A 25,320-nucleotide genomic window follows, 5' to 3' on the forward strand; every position below is an offset into this window, starting at 1 on the left:
GGCTGTGCTCTTCCACAGCACTCACTGCTGAAGTATCAATCACAAAGCCTGTAGCATAGAATTTAACACAGGAGTTTTCCATTAAAGAAGTTGGCTGCTGCAGTTCACAGTAACTTTCTTTCTAGCTCAGCTTACCTGCAGAGGACACAGTACTTTGCTCTTCAGCAGGCAGGATTGCTGCCATCTTAATTCTTCCCGTTGGAGCAGAGATGAAGTTGAGTGTGAGTGGAGCAATGCACAACAAGTGAGTAACTGCAACACAGGCGTATATTATTGTTGGATTTTTTTCTTAAATCTCAAGCAATAATACATGACAAATAAAAGCAAGTCTGTCACCATCCTGGAATTCTTCTATATATGCAGTAACACCACAAAAGATGTCTGTATTTACTACAAATACCAGAACTGTAACATCACACTAATCAAATTCAAATCAGTTCAACTGCATGTTTTTCGGTGAAGAGATGCTTATGAAACACAAAATGAGCTCCAGAATGGAAGGTTCATTGCTTCCTAATCAAAAGCAGTCAGCTTTAAACACCAGCCAGTCAGGTGATAAGTTTGTCGTTTCTCAGTTGTGCTCTTGGAGGGAATTTTGCCAAGAAGGCTTGACAGCCTTTAAACTTCATAGAGCATTTTTTGCCTGTTTCTGAGCAGCATGTTGATCTACAAAAACTCCTGGGAGACTGGGAGGGGCAGCAGAGCAACAGCAGTTCTATTAGAATATATTTGCAGCCATGAACGTCAAGAAGAGTTTATGGTGTGAAAAAATGTGTAGTTCCCGAAAAGAAATTTTCACCACCCCTCAAGTCTGGTTCTTTCCTGTCAAATTATGTCCAGCTACTTCGGGGGACTGAGGAGTGTCAATGATTAATTGCCTAGGTGTCAGAGAAGTACAGGCTTGTAATGCATCATTAAAAGACAGAGATCGTGGTGTCTGAATTAAAGTGGGAAGCTCTGAATGAATATATTACTGCTATATACAATTAACAGCGCAAGCCAGAAATAATTTACTTTCATAATTTAGAACAATGGCAGTGAGAACGTCTTTACAGTAGCTTTACATTGCTTTCTAAAGGCTTAGTACAAAAGGGAGAGACAAAAATTAATATGCACCAAGGCAATAACAGAGAAACCTGTCTTTAAACTGTTCTTTCCTTTTAATCAGCATGAGATCTGCTAAATACAGGAAAGAATTATGGGTAGGTGGAGAGCATCTAGGTTACTGAGGGTAAATCGCTCTCAGGGAAATAACTTCGCAATTTGAGCAATGGAGTCTGACCTTTATGTGACTTGGGATGAACAGGTCTTCTCCATTTTAACCCAGCATGAACAGAAATTGCAAGGCAGCCACCCTGAAGTCACACAACAATCTTTCCCTGCATGAAGGTCTGATTTCCCCTCCTTTGGCAATTACACCATTGTCCTGGAAGAATTCTCTAATGCTGTATAATATCTTCCATTTCACGTCCACAAGTGTGGGACCTTGTATGTATATTAGTAATCTTTGGTATTTGTTGAAGTCCCATTAAGTTTCTGAGGTTCTCAAATTGCTTCTTGGAGTTTATTTGTCTTGTAGCTTAGGTTATAAAAGTACCACCATAAACATTAATTGAAACAGCCATTAAGCAGTATGGCTGTTTGTTTTGGGTTGATAGAGGACATAAAGCTTCATACCCTGTGGTGGAAAACAATTAGGTCTGATGATGAACATGCTATTAAATATACCATTACCAGACTTCTATCAGTTTAACTTTAGAAAATAGCAACCAGCTTTAGCCAAAGCATACACAAGTGATAGAAAGGCATATTTTAATAGTCATGTCATAGCCCATTATAAATATTGTCATTTCTAATGTTTTATGCTAATGACAGTGACTAATGGTAGTCATTATCTCCGTTCATTCTTATAAAAAATTCCTCAAGAAAGGATGATCATAACTAGAATGCTGTTTAAAATTAAACTGTATTTTTCTAAAATAGAAAATGTAAAAAACATTTAAATTCCAAGAGGTTGGCTAGCTAATTTATTTTGCTTGAAGTGTGTTTGACAACTACAGATGTTGTTAATTGTGCCGTGAGTTGAAAGGATAGTCCTTTTAGAAATGTTTTTGGCATAGTAACGTGTATACATGCCGTGTCTTTGTATGGTCTCTGCAGAGTGGGATAAAACATGAACCTCACAGCGGGACATCTATGGGCAGAAAAAAAGTCTGATGCTGCCCCTCTAGAGCCTTAATATTAAGAACATTGAATTTCCTCATTCATTTCTTATTTCAGTTATGAATTCTGCTTACTTGACAGGTACAGAGTACTTCATTATGTACAGGAACAGAAATGCTTAAATGGATGAAACAGCTATTTACGTCTGATAGGAGCTAAGTGGGACACTAAATTAATGCCAAACAAGTGAGTGCTCATTTTAGTTTCGTTATAAATGGCTGCAGCACAGCAGTAATGTGTTGACTTTCATGTGCTGACAAGTTCTATATTTCTTACAAACTTCCCTTAGAGCTCAATGTGGAAAGACAAATTCACGCTCTAAATGATGAAATTAGCAGCAGATGCATTAATAATTGAATAAGGATCTCTGGAGACATACTATAGTTCAGCAGGAGAGTTGGTGACTGGCTGGTTTTAGCTAGAGGCTTTTGTCATACATATATGTACTTACATAAGCCCCGAGTTAAGAGCTGCTGCCTGCACATAGCCTTTGGTAGGAAATCCCCCTGCTTTTGGAAGACCTTGTGTAGTTACATTTGGCAGGTCTACGAGCAGGCTGGCAACCATTAATCTGGGCAGTGTGTGGCCTTGCTCGTCCCTCCTTCCCCTGTGACTGTTCTCAAACTTACAGCCAAATCCAGCATAGTCCCTTCTGAATTTGTCTCCAAGCAAGGAGTAGAGTATGAGTGACAAAGGTTTTCACTATATGCAACGCTCTTGCATAGACCTCCACATCTGAAGTTCCTATTGAGTTAAAACATTTTTCTGAAGTGCAAAACTCATCTTCTCTCAGAAAAGCATCAAGATACTGTACTGCCATCTTCATCTCCATCCCTGTAAGCAAAGTCTTTTGCTTGTAATCAAAGTCCTTTGATTGCACCACATGCATTACAGATTCACAGGTCTGGGAAAGAAAGGAGCTTGTGTGTTTTGGACAGTAGTAAAGAAAACAAGATTGCCAAAAAAAACCCTCTGCTTTTCAAAGATGCCACCAAGGCCACGATGCAATTCCTAATGCTCAGATTGTGATCATTCCTCACACCAAGTAATATTATGCTCAGAAGACATTGACAAAACGGTATGACTCTTATACACAGCAATACAACTGGGGTAAATCGCCATGGGTTTATATTAGCACTTTGTTGCACCAGTGCCGAGAGAGTGATAGCAATTTGAAATATCTGAGAATTTGTCCCAGTTAGCAGAAGAGTAGCAAAATTTAACGCACTGTTGCTAGATTTCCTCCACACAGTTGTCAGTTCTACTAACTGTCCACTCTACTTCAGTCACTGGTTTCCAGCTGCATGAGTTGAGTTGACCTCTGTGTTTTAATTTCCTCCAGTTACAGGTTATTTTATGAATCTCAGGATCTGGAATACAGAAAAACTTAACTTTAAAGTGTCTGTTAGTGTGTTTTCTGGAGTTTTATCAGCTAAAGGAAGCTAATTCTAATCTTAGGGGTTTTTAATGTATTGTAATATTTTTAATAAGCTATAATAGGATTTTGAAACAATATGTCTTTACAACAATACTCATTAATGTAAGTATGGAGTTAAATTCCTTCTCTTTAGACATGCAACTCTTTTTGCTTAATAACATTGGAGAAGTTATTTATTCAGTAAGAGTTTGTTATTAATCTTGTCCTAATCGAAATATTGGATTTGAAATCTTTTTAGTATAAGAAACATTTAAACGGTTTCTGTTGTCACTTGAAATAGGACATAAGTACCAGAGTTTCATATTTGTGTATGGAAATAATGTCTCGATCTTTTAGAGACCCTTGAAATATCCTGCAAATGACTCAGTTGAGGGAAAAACAGTACATTTTTTGCTTTGTGATATTGGACCAAGATGCAGATGTTAGAGATCAGAGAACAGCAGATGAAAGCATAAACATGCTAAAAAAATACCCTGATTTCAGCATCACCTCTTCTTTTGAGGTGCTTGAGACAAAGATGTGGAAAGTAAATTGGATTTACATGCACACTTTATTGGACAGAGATAACATTTCAGAGTAATATTTTTCATTTGATTCACACATATGTAATACATTACATTGCAGTTTAAAAAAAGTAATGCTACTATCATCTGAGTTTTTGAGGAAAAGACTAAATACGTAAACAAGGTCATGTACTGCTGGATGAGAAGGATATACCTGAATTACGTAGACCAAGGAGGAATAAAAAAGCTGTATTTATGGGGACAGGGGAAGAGAGACAGGTCATAACTATGGCTTTATGCTCCATGTCTCTGTACAGTGGGTTTAATCCTATTAACTGCTTTCCATTCATGTGTTATTCCCATGGAATGGGTTTCTAAGTCTGCTTCAGGTTAGTCATGAATATTATGCAGTCTGACAACTTCTATATCTCTTGTTAGCGTATACAAGGCACATCAGAGGTGCCACTGTTTATTCTTACCGTCTGAAGTAATCACTGAATTTCACTACTCCTGTAGAAGCAAATAGATTTTACTAAAGCCTTCTAGTGAATGAATAAACCAACGGCTTTTATCTTGATTTTGAAGGTCACTGGATGTTCAAAACAGCACAGCAAATTAAAAGAACCCCTTCTCTTTTGCTATCACAGTAATTTTGCACTGGAGTATGTGAGGATTTGCTAATATGAAAGCTATTGCCGAAGATACGGAATTATTTTCTTCTAGCACTGCCTTGAAAAGTAGCAATAAATGCTGCATTTCAAATTACAGCTTTCCTTGAAATGTGACTTCATTTAAAAAAAAAAAAAAAAGTCTTGGACACCAGGGTTTTTTGCCTTGATGACTTCCAATTAGAGTTAATCCATTTTGAGGTAAAAAGATAATTTTCTAATTGCCAGGCCAGTAACCTCAGCCTGAAGATCAAGTGGCTGCTTTTTGGTTTATGCCAGAATTTTTTTTTCCCTTATACATTTACAAGATTCTAGTCTTCATGTTTTTCCTCAGTTACGCCTTTCACTTATTATTAGTATGTCTCTTCTGAATTGCATAGGTAGTGTTTTGATGCACTGCTGGAATAAGTTGGCAAGTCTATTGGTAATCCATTTGTGTATTTGTACTTTGGTACTGATTTCGCAGAAGAATAAATCATATCTTAAAATAGATATGTGAGCAGGTAAATGAGGGAAAAAAACAACCACCTTTTTCACATTTTTTGTGAACTTAAACACAGTAGTGGAGAAAGTGGTAAATGCTGCACCCTCCATAAGCACTCTGCTGAGCACGAACTCTAGGGATGGACAAGACAACTTAGGCAACGCAAGATGTTACAGCAGCAAATTGTTGCTGCGAGAAACAGGACAGAATAGCAGTTCTTTCCTTGGCAGCTCTTGGGTTGACAGACTAAGTATAGACAGTGTCTACAGAGAGTCCTAGCCTACTGTGTTTAAGCAAAACACATGCACATAGACATGGTCACTGTGCATATCCAAATTGTGCTCTGAGGTCTGTGGTAGCTGTGCTGAGCTGGTAGGGCTAAAAATTCAGTACAGTCCCAACAGAACGTATATGATTTCTTGCTAGCCCACCCTGAGAAGAGCAAGGGTAAGTGTTTCCATGTATTCTGCATAAATAATTGAATTTAAGAAACTAGATGGGATGGCAATTACATGGAGTGATCCAAGCTTTTGCATAAAATGGTACCACATCATTCATCCTAGCAAGTCATACCATAGTTCTACTTTTTATTCTGCTGCTGTTTGAGAAAGCAGGGCTTATTTTTCCAATGCCTTACATGAGAAGTGTAGCCTCTTCTGATCACAGAAAAAGGTGTGTATTTTTACCAGCTTTTTCCTTCTTATTTTGAATCTACTGAAAGAGACTTTCCTCTCCCATCATGGTCTTTATCAGTTCCCTAACATTTCTTACTCCAATTAGTGTTGTCACCTGTCTTGCTTCCCTTCTGTCTTTCTGATAATGTATGGATAATGCATGAGATGTCTGCTGACTTTGGAATTAAAATGTCGATTTTGAACTTCACTACACAGAAATGTCTAAAACTGGGCACGAACTTAACACATAAGTTTCCAAAGTCTTCAGTATTGCAGAGTGGACCAGTCATTAAAGAAGTACACTTTTTCTTCAAGGTCTCATTTAGGACCTAACTTTCCCAGTGCTAGAACACTAAACCAAATTTTGTCTTTCAGATACTCCTCTGAAATGCCTATCTCCCACACAGTGTAAGAATACTTCAGCTGCATTTTCCTGTCCATTCTGTTACCCTACCTTTTCTAATCACTGCTCCTGTGGAGATTTGCACATAGGTGTATTAAGCCAATTTTGATGAAAGTAGGCTTTTGCAACTTGAAAATGGCGGTCTTGGTGGGGAATAGGATAAGTATTATGGTATGAATACATAGTGGTTGCAATACTAATCCAAGCTGGAGGTCAGTTCCCCGTACTTTTATCCTCTTGTAAAGAAATATTCAACACGCATCTCCACAGATGTATTTGCCTGCTCTGAACGTCTCCCCTAATGTACTTCTATACTTGACATTTTAAGGAGCAAAACATTTTTTTAACATAGATGGTGCAGTAAAGGACTTTCAAAAGATAATTACAAGTTCAAAGACTTCATTAGGACAGCAATTCCTCAGCACAAGAGACTGGACTCTTAGTTATTCCCTAGATGAACATACTAGGAAAATGAAGGGAACTGTTAGAAGGGCAGGAATCTCAGGATGGAAGTGGAAGGTGGAAACACAAAGCGAGAGAAGACAGATGACTTTTTTCCTCTGAAAAATAAAAATCTTTGAATCTCTGATGTTGCCGAGCACAGTTAACTGAAAATCGGGCAAGGGACGAAGGATATAGAAACTACCCATAAAGGCTCTAGGAGTATCACATGCTGCAAAAGTAGGTGACAATGGAGACTTAAAAGGATAACTTGGAGCAGCTTCTGAAAACTCCTCCGTCCAGATTTGAGCAGAAAGGCAGATGTTAACGCAGGAAGTTTCCTTGCCGGGGCGACAGATTTTGCACTCTGTACAGCTTTAATACCATGCCTACACGAAGTTAAAGCCTTCCTATTGAACCTAGCTTTTGGCTTGTTTGTTTCATTTTAAGCAAATGTCAAGCAGGGGCTGGTAATAAATGCATCATTTTACAGCATATTAAAATAGGCAACAAATTATTAGCATTTATGTAAATGATAAATAACCCAGGTCATAATCATACTCTTATAAGGGTTAAAAACTAAAACTATCAGCATGAATCACCCCTGTCTCTTTGGAAATGGAGCAGGGATTAAATACTCTGTGTGTTGTGAGTGCACTACAGCTTTATGTTACCCTTCAGCATAGTGGACTTGGCAAAATGAGCAATTACACCGATAAACAGAGAACCTCTTCCAGATGGCAGGAGGTACGCAAAAAGAGATGACCTGTTGGATAACCAGTGCCCAAACCTGAGCTAGATGAAAACTTAGGGATATCAGACATTTGTAACAGTGGCCCAGTAGTGATGGGTTCCCCATGAGGAACAACAGTGCCAGCAAAGAAAGTTCCTCCCCAGTCTCAGGAATTTGATGGCTTTTTTTTGCCTTAAAGGATAAGGATTTACATTCCATATTTTTCTTAGATAAAATGCCACATCACTTTAGAATTTTTCTTTGTGTTAAATGTACAGAAGAGAGTTCAACACCAGGGTTCCTCTAGAGGATGAAAGTGAGTTTGGTGTGTTCGTTCTTTTTGGGGGGATACAGAGGTGCTCTTTCACGAGAATTACTGCTGTTCCCATTGCCCATAAACACATATTTATGATGTATACTAAAACAGTTTTCATTCAGTTCTTAGTAATGATTTGGCCTAGTGACTTGTTAATTTTACATTTAAAAGAAAAATTGTCTATCTTTGAATCCTTCTGGTTTTGCTCATTTCTAAATGAAATGAATAGTAAGAATTTCATCAATAGGAAGCACTGACATTCTAGCCACTAGAATTTTTCAAGTATTTTAGATGCCAATTCAAGCACACTTTGGGGCCATAAAATAATGTAATATTCTAATTGCACTTCACATTCAGCTATTTCCTGTTACTTGGACATCTGTTATGCATTGAGCAGCTGTTTCTGTTTGGATGAACACAATGACTTCTATGTATTTTCCATGAATGCAATTAATTTAAAATCAAGGAACGTATATTAGTATTCAGGTTTCTGAAGTACTTCATTCTGCATTTTGTCAAAATACATGTTGGCATACCAGTGTATTTCTCAGTAGCCTACTTTAATGTCATCTCTGAAATCTTTTAACTGTCTTTTCAGATCTATCCTACTTCTTATATATTTCCTATTTTGACACCCCACTTTCAGCCGTATTTGTGTATTTTGATGAAACTATATTCAGCATCAATCTTTATATGAATATCAAGGTGGCTCAATATTAGTCTTCTAATACAGCTTTCCAATCATTCCTATTGCTTTTTATGAGAATCTCATCCAGCTTCCTATTGTGTCACAACTGGTCTTTGTCCAGAGATATTTTTAAGGTGTGACAATAATGACAGAGAGTAAGTACAGAGAGCAAGATTTTTTGCAGCAACTCATTGTTTAATTGGTAGCTGAGTGGAAAGCAGTTTGACTACTTAGGTACTGTAACATTTGTTTATGGGATCAGAAAGAAGTCTATCTCTGCACAGCACCACGGAACAGGGTCTAAGGTTTGTGAGACTTCTGCAGCCTCTTCTAATGCATTGTGTAGTGATAACACTAGAAAAAGGATCCTGAATTAGACAGAGAAATGTTATCTATGTCTACTGCATTCAGCTGATCCCTGTACCGGTGGATTCAGCTGGTAGAAAGAGCTAAGTGTAACAATACCGTGACATACAATTCACTTAAAGAATGTAATGTATATGCCTCAGAGGTACACATATGTCAGTAGAATACTGCATGTGTCTGTACTATCAACAAAAGGGCAGGTATTTCCATCACATGAAAATTGGTTGGCACAACTAGTTCTCTGTAAGAATCTGGAAGAGGCAAAATAAAACTGATTTTGTCAAGGACAAAAGGAGGCTGAAAGGCAACACAAGAGTAAACAATAATATATTTAGGCATATATTTTAAAAGATTTGAATGGTCCTGATTCAAGCAAGGACACTTGAGTGATAAGTATAATAACCCTGAAAAATAAATAACTCATTTAGGTTTTTTTAGTAAAACTACAAAGTGTTGACTTAACCATAAGATACAAAAGAAGATATTAAATCGTCAGCCTTTATGAATAATTGCCTGTTGTGGTTTCTGAGATGCTCCTTTCTCTCCCAGTACTCTGAGTAACTGCATACAACCCAAAGAACTGATATCTGTAAGGAAGTGCTGGTGTCAGATTGACAAAGAAAGTGAAAACAAAGAAAAATTGTATGTAAGTAGTAAATAAAAATACTGTAGTGATGTCTTACTATGGTGACAAGAAATCCTATTCACCTCAGTAGATCTAATCATAGGTGTATAAGTTGTAAGATCTGTCTCTAAAATTATACTGTGGTAGATATAAAAGCACAGAAGACAGTTTAATGAATGGGCTACATCAAGTCAGTTCTGTGGTGTTCTGTGCAGTGTAGTCTACTTACCAATAAAAATGTCCACAATTTTAATTCCATTAAACTAGCACACCACCTCCAAATATTTATAGAGATCAAGCAGACTCACTTCAGGATGAGCCCTTCATACACACCAAAGGTACCATTTCCTGAAATGTAAACAATTGACATCTGCTGAGCCATAATCCCTAAATCAGAAAAACAAATGTTTGGATTAACAAAAAATGGAAAGCCTCATTCTTTGTTGTTGACCTCTCAATGTGTATTTTTTCACACTTAATGCTGTGTGAGTGACGAGCATTCTTTATTCAGGACTAGAAATGCAGTGGCTATTTGCCATAGTGACCACAGAGGACTACGGTGATCAAATTCAGGTCAGTCCAAAGCTTTACTGTAGCTCAGTGACTTCAGGAGATTTGAAATCAAGCCTTCATTTCAATAATACACGTACAATGCACTATGAAGCAGCTGAGATTCAATATTCTTAAGAATCAGAAAAATAAAAGGATATCTATTTTATCCCTCTAAAATAGTATATGGATCTGATACAGGAAAAAGTTGAGAAAATAAGAAACTTAAGCATATGTGTATTGTCATTGAAATCTATTTGATTTTTATATACATAAAGTTTTAGCGTTCCACTGCACCAGAGACTAAGTGTTTAATAACTGTTCGTACTTTTCCAGAGCAGTTTACTTTTGCACAGGGTTTTTTCTTGAAGGGATTAAATATAGGGCTAGTGGAGAACACTGAAAAGCTGGAGAAGGGTGAGGGTGAGGGAAATACTGTCTCAGGTGTTGGTGCTCAGGACCTGGGGCACAAGCAGTGGTCTTGGAAGTCCTGCCCGTTCTGTTTTGTGCTGTAGCTTTTAGGCTGTATGACTCCCAGTAGGACAATCCATCATCAAACGCTTGCTGGGGTTTCGGGACTTTCAGTCTTCCTCTTCCCAAGCCAAGCTCCAGTCGCTATGCCCAGCCTCATGCCAGGAGCTCTAAAAGTTGTTGGAGCTCCTCCAGCTCTATCACAGGAGGACAAGGAACCAAGTGCTACAGGTCAGCCTGCCTGGTGAGTGGGCTTCCTGCAGCCTCTGCTCCTAAACTAATGGATTAGTAACTGCAAATTGGAGCTGGCAGCAACATCTCTGAACCAGCAACTCTTTGGAGCCTGAGGTGGTCACGGGGGTTGCCCTTGGCAAGATGGCAGAGAAACTGTCACATTTCCGCTGGATTCTGCCTATCTTTACACATGTTCGTCACAGGTGCTCAGTGTCCACTCATTTATTTTTGATTCCACAAATTTGTTTGGCTGGGAAGTAACCCTAAGTAAGTTTCAGGGAAGATTGGGATTGTCCACATACAAAAGATTCATGCTGTGAAGCTGCTACAAAACAATAAGAATTAAAATCAGAAAAATACCCCTAAGTCCATTTTTAATTGTTTTAATAAGTCCTTTTCACGCTCTATTTTCATTTTCTGTTAATTTCTGGTCACATTAGATTTTGTTATACTCTGTAAGAAGAAAGGATTTTTTTCAAATTTGTTGTTATGTTAGGTATTAAGTTTTAGGTCCTTGCATTATAATTTCCATGTGACTTCAAAATTATCAAAATAATTATTTTTGTCTATACAAATAAGCAAGTTTTGCTGTCATTCCTACCCTGTCATAAGAAATCCAAAATTCTAGGCAGTATAAAAAACATGCTCTGACTCCTAGCATCAATATTCACTTATTTCCCTTTTCAAAATAGAGTGTCGTTTTACTAGGCATCACTTTAACGCTGGGGTAAAGGAAAGTAGTTCTCATCATGCTGAATAATAAGCTGTGTAAATTTCAGCTGTTGGGGTTCTATTCTGTGTCCTCAACAGGAGAAAAAGCCATTTCCCATGGTTATGAGTTTTAATGTTCATAATCTGAAATAACCCATATACTGATATCATTCAGGGGAAATCTAGTTTTTCTTCACCCTTGCTCTTACCAAAAAGGTCTTAGAAAACAATATAAAATCATATTATATCATGGCCGCTGCCTTGACACTAGCATTGACATAGTACAGTGCATTTGTATTTATATTTGTACAGTAGTATTATTCTACTGTCATAAAATCCATGTCTGAGTTACTTATTCACCCAGACCAAGGACAGAAAAATAAGACCTGAACCTCTTTCACTGTAGCCATGAAACAAGTGCAAGAGTTGAGAACGCTGCTCCAGCTGTGAGTGTCTGTGAGTGCACATACCCACATCCCATCCACCGGACTGTGACAGGCAAGCAGGACAGAAACACAGGTGAAAAAAAATAACCTTTGATTTCTGATCTGAGAGATTCTCTATGCCAGCAACAATACTGGCAAAGAGCATCCCAAACTTTGAGTTAGTCTCTTTTGTAGAATGCTATTTGTACTGCTTGCACAGAAAAGAGAATTCTTCCTAATTTTTCAAAATGTAAAATACAGACAATCACATCCACCACTAGTAGGATCTGTTGTGGGTTTTTCACCTTTTTTTTTTAATATTAAAGCCACATTTTTTTGTGAAAAGCCTATGAAGTATGTTCTTAGAATCACAAGTGTACCTGGGAATTTTTAATTATTTTTATTTTAAGTAGCCAAGTTTACTTCATCATTGTTGTGCAATTCTACTACCTGTATTCATAAGTTATGCCTGCATGTCACTTTGATGAGTCCTGCAAGGTTAAGAAATACCCTGCAGGAATTAAAAGGCTTGTCTTTTTTCAAAATGGGTCAGTGATTATGAACTGCCTCATTGCCTATGAAAAATAAAGGAAATCTACATGAAATAAAAGAAAATACAAGGAACTAATGATTCAACAAGCAGGAAATGGTATTTGGAGAAATGCGTCAGAAGAAACTTGCTTGACATCCAACTTCAAACAAAATTTTATTATGGAAATCTATCCAGCTAAGGAAAGGAAAGGAAAGGAAAGGAAAGGAAAGGAAAGGAAAGGAAAGGAAAGGAAAGGAAAGGAAAGGAAAGGAAAGGAAAGGAAAGGAAAGGAAAGGAAAGGAAAGGAAAGGAAAGGAAAGGAAAGGAAAGGAAAGGAAAGGAAAGGAAAGGAAAGGAAAGGAAAGGAAAGGAAAGGAAAGGAAAGGAAAGGAAAGGAAAGGAAAGGAAAGGAAAGGAAAGGAAAGGAAAGGAAAGGAAAGGAAAGGAAAGGAAAGGAAAGGAAAGGAAAGGAAAGGAAAGGCAGAAGGAAAAAAAAAAAAAAGGAAGAAAAAACCTCAACCTTACAATCCATTGATAAAATTGGGTTTTTCTAACTAAAATCCAGAGTGCCCTGAAAAATAAAGCTGTCAGTAGTTAGTGCTGTCAAAATACCATAGCTCAACTATTCATGCTTGTTTAATTAGACTTCACTCTTTCTTCCCTCTCATTTTAAATGATATTTGTGCATTTGTTATTCTCCAGGCTCTTTTTTCACAGTCCCTAGAAAACAAAACATAAAATCAATGGTGCTGAAGTTTATGTAGACTTGATATTAGGCAAAAATTGAAAGTGCCTTGTCCTGCAGGATACGATGCATTTGTGTAGTTCTCCATGTAGCACTTTAAAGTAGAGTAAGTGACAGCAGTCTCATTCTGAGAAGAGAAAGAGCCATATGGCTCCATTTTATAGGTGGCTGGTTTTGTAATAGCTCAGAACAAAACATTCATGATCCTTGAACAGATTCAGATTATTCATGTAGATGGGCAAAGTAGCCGTGCGCAGTGCCGTGGTATTCTATTTTTTCCTTGTACTGCCCTGTTAGGAAAGTGTGCAGAGCGTTGTGGTTTATTAAGAAAGGGGAGAAAAAGACCTGCACATTCCCTCCAAGAAATCTATAGATTCAGCAGGAGGTTCTCATGGTTTATGAGGTTACTTAAGGTAAGACTATGGTTACTAGTTCACACCTGAGTCTTTTGTGCCTCTGATTAAAATTACTGTAGGAATGCATTTTATAATTTTGAAGGCATCCCCAAGCAGAACAGGACAGTCTGTGGTGATATGCCATTTTGCTCTTTCAAAGACATAGATGATAGAAAAGGTTGTAAGTCTGCATTTCCATCACTATATGTGAGTGTGACTGGCTACCACTCACGCATACACGAGTACCAGATCTTTGAAAGGATCTTAAATGACTTGCTTTCACTTTGCTCCTTCCTTTTGATACTGAGCTGTCTATATGAAACGAAAGTGAGAAAAAAGTTAGTATGGTATCTAGTTTCATTGTAACCCGTTACCGACTGATGACTTGCCTTCTCCTGGGACCCAGCATTGTAACACAAACCAATTGGTATAACCCACAACTATAACTACTTCTTGGAGTTCTGTTTCTGTTCTGGGGAAATGTGTTTTTCATTAATACTAGTGTTCAGACTCAGGAAAAAATGGATCAAAGGAAGTGTGTTATACAGAGAACTTTAAGCTACTGCTCTTCTTGATGATACTAATCTGTTTTCCTACAGAGAATCATGTGAATTGTTACCTGTCATTGCATCCCAATGTTCATCTCTTAATACTTGTGGGTGTGATACAAAACCACTTAAAATAATTTCACTGCCTAGACTAGGCGGTTTGCTGTGTCACACCAGTATATTTTTCCTGTTGTGTCTTTTGGTTTGACAAGTGCTAATACAAAGATTCTTACCTAGTGCTCCTAAAATGCTTGCTGATCTACAGAGAATGCAAAAGTAAACAACAGCTAACAAATTGCTCTGCTAGATAGTGCAGTCCCCCAGAAGGCATGTCGTAACATCGACACCAACATTGAGTTATTCTCTCTCAGGAGCACCATTAACAGTCATTTAATCGCTAAGTGTGTATGCAACATCAGTTGTGCTGGGCACTCCTCCTGATCAGAGGTTATCAATAGGCAAAACCACTTCACTATTGAAGAGAAAGTGGAAACCAGAGTAAAGTGTTAAACTTCCAGTTTACAGTCCCACTAATGCAGGCACTTACAGATAGCAGAAAGCAACAGTGAACACAGGTGAACAGTGTATTGACTTTTTTTAAATTGTATACAAAGGAACGTCTTGTGTCTTACTTTTTGTTTTCATTAATAACTTATTTTGGTTTAGTCTGTGTTAATCCTGAGTTAGCCAGAAAAAGAGTAATTTAGAGAAGGACACAGTGTCACTATAGATAATAAGTTGGGTGTGAACTATGAGTGGGATGCTATTTGAAGACAAATAGAATACTTGTAAGAGTAAATAAGTAAATAGCATTCAGAAATTGGCACAGAATTATTTGTTCACAACATTTATGAAACTTTTACTGCAAAGCCATGTGCCACTATGGTTTGCTGAAAAGGATGTTGAAAATCAAAAAAATGTACAGACAAGAATTCTGAAATGAACAAAATGTAGAGAAAATACACCAACAGCGAAATACAAAAGAAATTCTATTAACTCAGTTAAGAGTCAGAAGTAGCTTGACTACAGCCTTCAGATACCTACAGGCAAAAAGGATTTCTGACAATTAAGAGCTCTCTAATTTAAGAGGATGGAGTGTATAATTGGCTGGAGCCAAGAATTCCATTCTGTTCCCTCTCCAGCAAATTAACAATGGGAGCTTTTAATCATTGGAGCAGTCTGTGTCCTTCTGAAAGGTATGCCGTGTCTCATACAGAAGCTGCAAAAGCTGACAAAGAAATTTTGGGGACCGCACAGGAGGTTAGACTAGACAATAACGTATAATTTTTTCTGCCCTTAATGTCTATTTCTGAATTTAAGAACCTGTAAATCAACAAAGATTAATAAGGCTAACAGAATCTGGCCCTCAGTCATATATATTTTATCATTTAATTACATTTCCATTTGAGGATTATAACTCAGTTCTCTTATGACTTCATCTCTGGAACTTTTCTACAGGTCCCAGAAATAGTCTTTCTTATTCTAATAATTAAACTTTGAACTAAATAGAAGCTCTTCAGCTTGAGACTCTGAATTATCATGAGGAAAATTTAAATAAACATCATTGTAGCTTCTTTGTTATGAGTGAGTACTGCAATGATACAGCACAAACAGTGTTAATGTCTGTTATAGCCCTTGAGCTATACAAATGTGTGATTTTGTTTTGATCATGCTTGATATGCTATGTCTTGACTCGGTGTTATTCCATTCTGTTTCTACAGGTTAGTGAGACTTTAATCAAGAAAAAAAAATACCTAATGAACATCAATTTGAACCACAGCATTTGGAAAGGTCAAAAAGGTACATTACATCCTTATTATCCAAAAGAACAGATGAGTTTAATATCCTGGCAGCGTTTTCCCTGTGAAGAAGATATTAAACAAGAACTGAAAATGGCACAAGATTCCCTCTTGATTTCTTACGACAAAGATTGTAACAAGATGATGAAACTATACCGAATAAATCTCTTTCTGCTTTAATGTTCAGGCTGTGGATCCTGCCTGGATTTCAAAAACCTAAGTTAATTAAAGAACCCAAACACATGCTATTTGTTTCAGGTCCTTTACAACACATTTTCCTGCTTGTATGACCCAGCTTCCATTAATATTTTCTGGTCTTAAAGATGGGAAGAGATGTTAACAGCAGGTGTACAGTGCAGTGAGTTTTGGCAAATGCTAGCTGTGTTGAACTGCAACAAATAATGCACTTCATCAGCACCACTTACAAGGTAGATTTTTCATTTTATGGTTGAATAGACCTAAGAACACAGATAATGTATTCCAACACACAACGAATTGAATGTGTCGTGCGTTGGAGAGTTCCTAAAGTTACGGAGCTCTTTGAAGGCAAAGGAATTTGTAGGATATCCTGTAGGTTGTTAACAATTCGATTAATATAAGAAACTGTCACAATTTGCTTCTTTAAATCATTATCTGCATGAAGACTCTTCCTTTTACTTTATAGGTCTAAGGAGAGAAAAAAAACTTCTGGAACTTGATGTTGTATTTTAACACTAAAATACACAATCGAGGTCCTCATGTTAAATCTTATTATGACAACTGAACAAAAGCTGTGCTTAAAAATCAAAAAATGAGTATGTGGTTTGCACCATGTATTAGTTACATGTATTCATTCCACACGAGATATGAGAAGTATGATATTACATAAGAATATAACAAGTTATATATTAAAAATATTCATAACTATTAAAGAAATCACATTATATTATTCCAAAAGATATCTGTCTTGAAGTATTGCTGGCTGAAGTAGACCTACATGGATTTGCATAAACTCACAAGTAGAAACCACATCAAACCTCTTTTTTCCACCCCATCTAGGGAATACATTTGAAAAAAAGTTTCACCATGGTATATTACATGCAGCATCTTGCTGAGAAAAGTCATTCTACTTTGGTCAAGAGAGATAAAATGAACATATCCAAAATATGTTTTCAGTGTCTTGAGTGGAGATATATATATATATGTATATGTATATACTTGATTTTTTCTTTTCCTTAGGTGATTTTATTTTCCACTGAAGATTTTAAATGTATTTTTCATCCTTTGTTTTGCAACTACACAGTAGGATAGCATTTTCAATGCATTGGCAGTGTGCAACCTATTTTGAAACTTCAAAGGTTTTAGCAAAACTACAGACAAAAATCCCTAATGGGTGTTCATTTCATAAATGCCTACAGAAATTAATGTTTTCCATGTGTCCAGAAAAAATCCACTAGAGTTTCTATCAATTTCTTTGTGATTTAGCTAATAGTCCTTGAAACTGAAATGACTACAAATAACTCTTTTCTGCTTCTCAACCAGAAATATCAGCCATCAAGTATGCAGCCTACAGAAAATAATGAAGACTATTTTTTCAGTTCCTACTGATTATTCACAATAGAAATCCATGAATTTTTATAATTTGACTTACTAAGAACTCTGACCAGATGTACTTTTGTATGAACAAATAAAATATGTGCTGTTGTATCCATTTTTTTAAAAGACCATGGTTAGGAAACAACTAAGTAAAGAATCCAGGGTATTGAGGGGGACACTCAATGTGGTCACACAAACCACTCCAGAATTTCTCAGAGAGTGAGTCCAAAAGATTGGATGAAGGCAGTGGGTTTTGTTACAGTCTTTTCAGTTCGCTCATGATTATGCGAAAGTGCTGTTACTCTGTCACACACTATTTAACATGGGGAACACCTTGAATGCATTATGCAGCCTTATTTAGCTATTTCATGAAATGAACTTTTTCCGCTAGATGATCACAGTCATTCTTTTTTGAAAAATTACCAAAATAATCAAGTACATATTAAGAACCAATATGCCGATTTGCAGTCAGACTTTAAGAGGTACCTCCTTTCATCAGCTATCTTCAATAAATCATGTGGTGGTTGGGCATTTTCATGAAGTTCTTCTTTAATGAGGAAGGTGAAGAGTGAAAGTTGAATGTAAAACGTTGGACATGTGGACCCATGAGAACGTCTCAACGCAAAGGATCATGTATTCCTCTGTGAAGTATATTCATCAAATTAACAGCAGATGAAAAAAAGGATGTGGTTGATGGGAAAGGTGTCACACTGAAGCAAGATCACAAAAGAGAGACATCAAAACACAACAGACCACGTGCATCACACACTTTCCCATGCAGGTGATTTTGCACCAGGAGGTGCCAGTTCATTATAAGAAGGGCACTTAGACTCTGTGGAGTGCTGTTTAGAATACCATTTATTGCAGCTAATGCTATAAAGAAAAAGAGGCTAGCACAGATAACCTTACTCCCCTTTAGATGCTGGAAACCACAAGTTAAGCACCACTGAATGGGCCTCCAAACAGAGTGCAGCATCCTGTGCAGATCCTGTCCATGTAAAAGTTATCAAATATTTCACTCTCCTAAGCTCTTGTAAGGTTTTCATCAAAGTAAATAACTCCGTTTATCATTTTTACCATCAACCAAAAAGGATGCACACATGAGAATTTGTTGCTGCTGTTTTAGATACAGGCAAGGACCCACAGGTGGTACAGTTGGAAGGACCAAGTGGCAGCTGCCCACAGGCCACTTTGTTATAATTAGCCAGCTAAGTTTATCCTGCAGCCAGAGGATGTGCACAGCACAACACAGACCTGAAGGTCATGTTGTGTGCACAGCACAGTGCAGGCCTGCGCCTGTTCAGGGTAATTGCTATGTGGGTCACTAACTCCTCCAAGTACAATGGTCTTCTGGTCAAGATCTCTGCACATGTATACACACAGACCTGTTTTGCATCCGCATATAAAAAGCTCCTTTCATGCTCCAAAGTGATGCATTGTATTCAAGTCCGCACACATTAAAACTCTGTGCATGTCTATTGCAAACACTCCTTTGTACAGGACTCTGTGTCCATCAAGCTGGAATTGTGCAGGAAGTCAGATAGGTTTATAACTACAAAATTTATACCTCCAATCACTGTTAAAAGGCTATGTAAGTACATTTTTGCAAGTGTGCTGTTTGTGCCTGCAGCTCAAAATCTGGTCATACTTGCATTTGAATTTGTTTTGTCGCACAATGTTACTTGATATTTTATGAATAAAAAATCCATGAGCTAGAAAACACTCTAAAAACAAAGGAACAAAGTCAGTTGCATTATTAAAGAGAGATTAAAATAATTTGACATGAAAGGCATTTTAGAAACAATACAGTCTGTCGAATTTACTGATGTGCACAGAAGCTAATACATCATTCAGCCCTGCTACCACCTGACAGCTGCTCAGCCTCTAATGGGAAATGGGATGGTGGTCACAGTCCAGTTCATAGTGGACAGGTGTCGACATCACAAAAATCATCTTCACAGCTGGCACTAATTGGCACCTTTGCTGACAGTCTCAGCAGAGAGGCCAGTGGCTGAATCGGCGTGCAGGCTGCCTTGCAGGCTCTGCTGGCATGGGACGCTGGGCTTAGCCCTTCCTTCGCTGAAAGCATCCTTAGTTTTGCACACACTTCAGTGGAACACAGTCAGGTCCTGACACTTTTTATTTGCTTGTAAATTCTATGAGCATGGGCTTTGCTGTGAATACCTCTGGAAGTGATGCCTCCATATGAGGGGTTAGACACACTTCAGGAACACCAAAGCCTGCCCACTGATGCTGGCCGACAGAAGAGCCTGTGGACTTAGCCTTGGGGTGGAAGAAAACAAAAGGAGACGAAATCAAATTCTGTTGCTGATGTAAAGAAGCCACGCGACCCACGTGGAGTTCCAGTCTCATGCAAGGTTTTCTCAATTTTAGTTTATTTTAGATGCAACTGTGATTCTGTGGGCTTCTAGTAGCCACTTTACTCCTCCATGCCTCAGTTTATTCTTTTGTATGAAGGTCATAATATTTGTCTTAGATACAATGTGAAGCTTTGCTAACTAACCAATGCCTTAAGGTATTTCAACAACTCTGGTGGAAGTCAATAGACACAGTAAAACTCAGGTTTCAGATTTATAAGAACTGTTAAATGAGTTGCAGGCAATGGCTATTGAATGTATCTATTTTGCATTTATTCATCTTTACATTCACTCTGTTGATTATTAAATACAGTTTCTTCTTCCACTAAGCCTGGCTTGTCCAAATCAGTGTTTAAAACAAAATTTCCTTTGATGTAATGAAACCTGTACTGTTTGTGGGTTAATTATCACTTGCTTTTCTTTTTAGCTGTATAGACAAATGCAGTATAGGAAAATAATGCAACTGTAGGATTTAAGAATATTTTTATGGTAATGAAAAGAAGTAAAAAATGGGTGGTAAGTTTGATTGCAATTAGCAGCAGTAACTGAAGTATAGAGAGGTTATTAGAGCTCATTAGTACCTTTTTCCAAAGTGAAGAAAAAAAATCAGGAAGGCAGGCAGGCAGGCAGGAAGGACAAAAAGCAACGGAAGTATAGAAAGAAAAGGTGGGATGGAAAAAATGTTGAATTGGTTGCACATGGAATTGTCAGTATACAGATAAAAGTCAGAAAACCAAACTGGAAAATCAACCCACAAAGTCGGGTAAAATACATCATAAAGGACTGAAAAAGTAATGTAAAAAGCCTGAGGTTTATCTGTTTGTATCATTGTACCTGAGGCCTACCTTCATTAGAAATGATGAGGCTGCAAGATTTCATGAGCACTTACAGAGTCTCGAAGCAGCCACCGAGCCAGATTCTGATGTCTCCCCATTGATTTTGTACTGCTGTATTACATCTCACTTCAAGGAAACATCTTCTCATTTACATGCATCTACATAAACTCGGGATCAAGCCACCGCCTTTTGCTTCTTCCAGTGTTAATAATGAGGAGTGGCTGCTATGTTGTGCTCCTAAAGACACTCCAGAAAAAGAACATGTCATCGTTAGCCTAATGAGGGGAAAGAGGGAGAGGGATTGCTAAATGTTTTCTCTCTAGACCAATTAAAGGAGAGAGAGCAAGACAAAGAGAGGGGGACGGTGTGCTGGAGGGAGAGCTGTGCATGTGATGGATTTCTTCCTGCCTTTAGCTACAAGAGCACTCTCATTATGTAGAACTGAAAAAGGCTGGAGGATGTGGGAATACAAAGGATAAATCCTTCAACTGAAATCAGAATATGGTGGTATGGACCATCAGTCTGAGCTCCACATTAACTTCCAAAATAGCTTGCTGGGGAAGGAAAGAATATGATAACAATTATTCTATTGTCATTAGGCTTCTTAAGACAAATTATCCATGCAAATATGAAGGAGCAAGGCTTGTCTGCCTGCTGAGAACCTCCTTGGCCATGCACAATCACCTTTCAGGACTGCTCTAGAGGGAAAGAACTGTTTGTGTATGGAGGACTTTGTCAGCCTGGATGTTGCTGAGCTCACTGACAAGTGCCAACTGGTTGTTTATAAAACAAGCAGAGCTTGGTCCCGTGAAATTTTGTGCCAGCAACGTCAGCCCTGTGGCCTGCCAGAAAGGGTGTCTATATCTCAAACCACATGCTAGGTCCCAAACTCATGCTGTCGTATGGGCTGCGCCTGGGCACTGTCAGAAGGTGTGGTAGCTTGCCTGGCCCAGACCTTCACCAGGTACCATGCCAAGAATTTCCAAGCCAGTGGACCACGTGCCAGGACAGTTTAGTTTTCTCATGACTCAGAATTCTCTGGGATTAAGTGTGCTGTTTAGGACTCCAGGTGCTATGCAGGGAGCCGAGTCTCTTAGCCCAAGCTAAAAGCTGTACTGTGAACATTTGCATGTACATCACTGAAGCTGAGGAGGCTGTTTTCTTTCCAAACACAGAAAAGAGCGTTGCATCCGGTTGTATGGGAGGACAATGTACACACATTGTCTCATATGACAGAAGTGTACCTGCTCCTTTAGGCTGCAGCAGAGATGTATGGGCTTGCTGGAAAGATTTCTTTGCACCCACAGCTCTGCTGCTGACTCCACAAGCAGCTCACGGCACTGTTCTGTCATGCCCAGGGACCTCGATCTGCATGCTGCTGACTGACTGCACGTGACCCGTGGTCCATTGGCAGGTCCACAGTGTCTGCAATAGGACAAACACATGAGCAGGCAGATGATGGGTGAGAGTCAAATAAATATTCCCCGTGTCCAGACCCTGAAATTTAACAGGACTGTATGGCTACATGAAGATGCAAGGTTTTTTCCATAGATTATAGAGACCTATGACCAAAGATAACCTGGAAGGTGTGAGTTTCCTTGTCATCGTGTCAGCCACCAGCCCCTGATGGGACTCCAGGGCTGCATTCACCTTGTTCTCATTACCTGCACAATGGCCTGAGCCATGCAGAAAGCAGAATAAATTACCTTGCATCCCTATTTATACATAACACTCAGACACTGAGCTGAGCAATAAAAAGCAGGCTTGATGTGCCTGGTATAATCCAGTCCCCAAATGCTGAATTCCTATTACTTATTTTAAATCTCTCCATATTTCCTTGCATTCTGACCAAAATGTAGCAGCTTTGTGAGCTAAGCTGTAGCTGCCCTTTTCCCATTTCAAATGCCAGAAGTTTTAGCTAGGGAAAATGATTTTGTAAAGGCATGCTGTGCTCTGCTAGTCTTATATATTGCAGTTTCTCCCCATAACTAAAGAGAAGTTGAGAAAGTTTGTGAGAAAAGCTTGCAGTACCAGCCTCTTGCTGCAATTATTTTTTTAATCTGTGACTCCTGAGTCCCCATCCTGGGAGACCTTTTAGCTCATTCCATCATCAAGCCATGACTGGATTAGATTTTTTTCCCCTGCAATGAGACCTATTTTCTTTATTCACCGCTTACCTGAGCACAGACAACAGAGGGACAATATTGGGTCTGGCTTCTGGTTGTCCAACAGGAGTCACAGGGTGATTTCCCAAGCCTTCCAGTGAGGAATGCGGGACAGGAATGGCTCCATGAACTCTCCTGCCAGCACGACAGAAGATGGTGGAAGAAGCAGCCTTTGCTGTTTTGGAGAGAAGGGTAGGTCTGCCAAGAAGACTGGCAGTAGCCAGACTCATGCAAGTAAGCCAACTCAGCCTCGTTTGTTCAATGGCAAACAAACAGGAGGTGAGGGCAGGTTGCAATTAAGGTCCAGCTGCTTTCAATCTCCTTATAAAATTTTTAGATTATTTCAAATTTATTCCTGAGTATTTATACATTATAAATATTTTAGCTGACAATGACAAGATTTCCATTCAAAACTTTGAAAGTTTGAGTCTCTCAGAGGCGTTTTCACCTCTTAGATTCCTTTATCCTCTTTTATGATTTGTTTCTTAAGACATACAAAGCTCCTCAGTAAAAAGCTGCCTGACTCACATTTGTAACACTCCAGTTTTCTCTATTTTTTTGTTAAAAATTCTGGCCCACTGAATTCTGATATTCTAGCAGTGCACTCTGTGCTGGGTGCAAGCAAAATCAGTAAATATGTGACTCAGTACTTTCAGCCTCTCTGTCCCGAACAGCAAATATCACAAGATCTGAAATAGAAGCTTTAACCCTGACATTTGAGAACAAGATGTTAAATTCAGTTTGATTTACTGATAAAGCCTGCCACTCCGAGAGATATAATGGCTAGCTAATGAAATGCTATCATATTTGCTTACAAATGCCATCTTCTGAAATACCATATTTAAAAAGAAATTAATCACTGACTTACTGTTTGTGTCGGGAGCTTAGCACAATGGTAAAATTTAATGGACAAGTGTGAGTTCAGTTAACTCCAGCGCACGTACAAGGGGCTGAAAACCCGTCACATAACATATCCCTCCAGAGTTTACCAATGGCAGGTCTTTGTGCCCCGGTGGAAATAAGGGTCTTACATTACCCAACAATGGTCTAAGGTGATGTGAGGAGGAAGGAGATGAGTACAGTCAACGTTAGTACGATGCAGATACGACTTGAGCATTTTCTGATCACTTTCCCCTTGATGTTGTCTCTCACTGGAAAGTCTGCCTCGTATTTAGGAGGCTGAAGTTATTAACTTCAACACACAGCAAATGAATTTTTATGTAAAAATACTGTATAAAGTAGCAGAGTTGTCTGGAAAAGCTAGCAGTAAAAATTTAATCTCAATCAGCAAGATCAACACAAAAGGCCAATCTAGTCTGAATTATCAGCCAGCACTTCAGCAACATTCCAATTATTTTCATCATTTGGAATGATCCTAGCAGTATTTTGAAATTATATTTTAAACTGTAGTGGATATTAATCAGGGAGTTATGACAAGCCAGAATCATGGTCAGAAGGGTGGAGACAGATACTATATCTGTTTGATCTTCTTGAATAAACTGCTTTTAAGCACAAATCTCCTTTCAACTGTATTTCTTCATCATTTGGATGTCCAGAATAGCAAGCAAAGTATTTTGTGGTGGTTTAGAGGGCTTTTATTGCATGTTACAAGAAGAAAAATGAAATTAAATTGCACCTATCTCCCCCCAAAACTTCATGTTTTTTTCACAGACCTAATCTTCATTAAATCTCAATTTCTTAGCCATTAGGATGCATAGTAGGACCTGCAGTAGCCCTGACTGTAGCAGACCTGAGCTGGAATGAGTTGTTAACAACACTTATTTAGGGCTGATGTTTCCTTACAGGAAACAAAAAGAATTTATTTTTTTTCTTTAATTTAGGAAACTCCATGGCTAAAATTTTCAGTTGTAGCATTCATTCAAATTTTCAATATATAAAAAGAAATGCTGCTCAAATTTTCTTGTCAATATTATTTAAATACTTGTGCTTTTAAGAAGAAAAACAACATTTATTTTTTGCTTTCGAGCAATTTTGGGACTCTTGCATTCATGTGCTTCAACAGGTCTCTGCTTTTCCAGTGTCGCTAAGTTATGTCCTGGGCATCATCACTTGGATTTTGCTTCATCTTATTTCTTATTGCAAGCAAAATAAATGTCTAATGGTGGCATCAGTGGTTTCTCTACTCCTTTAAAGTTCTATTTTCCATGGATCAGCAAAATTTTATAATAAAGCTCAGTAAAATCTGGCCAAATTTACTTTTATTATCTTAAAAAAGGAAGGTCAGTAAGGCTATTTTTTCAAGTAATGCTCATACTTTTTGGTGATCTTAAACATTAAACAAAGCAATCTCTTTTTATGTATTAAAAATGGGAGCTGTCAAGCACTGGGTTAACATAATCCTATTTCTGATTAAAGCATCTCATTTAGAGAATCT

The 25,320-nt window shown here is 38.1% G+C and overlaps 1 protein-coding gene across 6 annotated transcripts in view; it reads left to right on the forward strand.

The window, feature by feature from the left end:
• Window positions 1-18,316, forward strand: part of KHDRBS2 (KH RNA binding domain containing, signal transduction associated 2) — a 430,741-nt gene extending 412,425 nt beyond the window's left edge. For 2 of the 6 annotated variants that reach the window (XR_012763238.1, XR_012763243.1), the window contains 3 exons: window positions 126-244; window positions 2,305-2,409; window positions 15,894-17,180. The gene's annotated coding sequence lies outside the window, so the exon portion shown is untranslated. Of the gene's footprint in view, window positions 1-125; window positions 245-2,304; window positions 2,410-10,073; window positions 10,136-15,893; window positions 17,181-17,492 lie in introns of those variants that run through there. The other 4 variants (XR_012763239.1, XR_012763241.1, XR_012763240.1 and 1 more) reach the window with 4 other exon arrangements.
• The last annotated feature ends 7,004 nt before the right edge of the window (window positions 18,317-25,320 follow it).

Source organism: Opisthocomus hoazin, chromosome 2, assembly GCF_030867145.1.
Source record: "Opisthocomus hoazin isolate bOpiHoa1 chromosome 2, bOpiHoa1.hap1, whole genome shotgun sequence".
NCBI lineage: Eukaryota > Metazoa > Chordata > Aves > Opisthocomiformes > Opisthocomidae > Opisthocomus > Opisthocomus hoazin.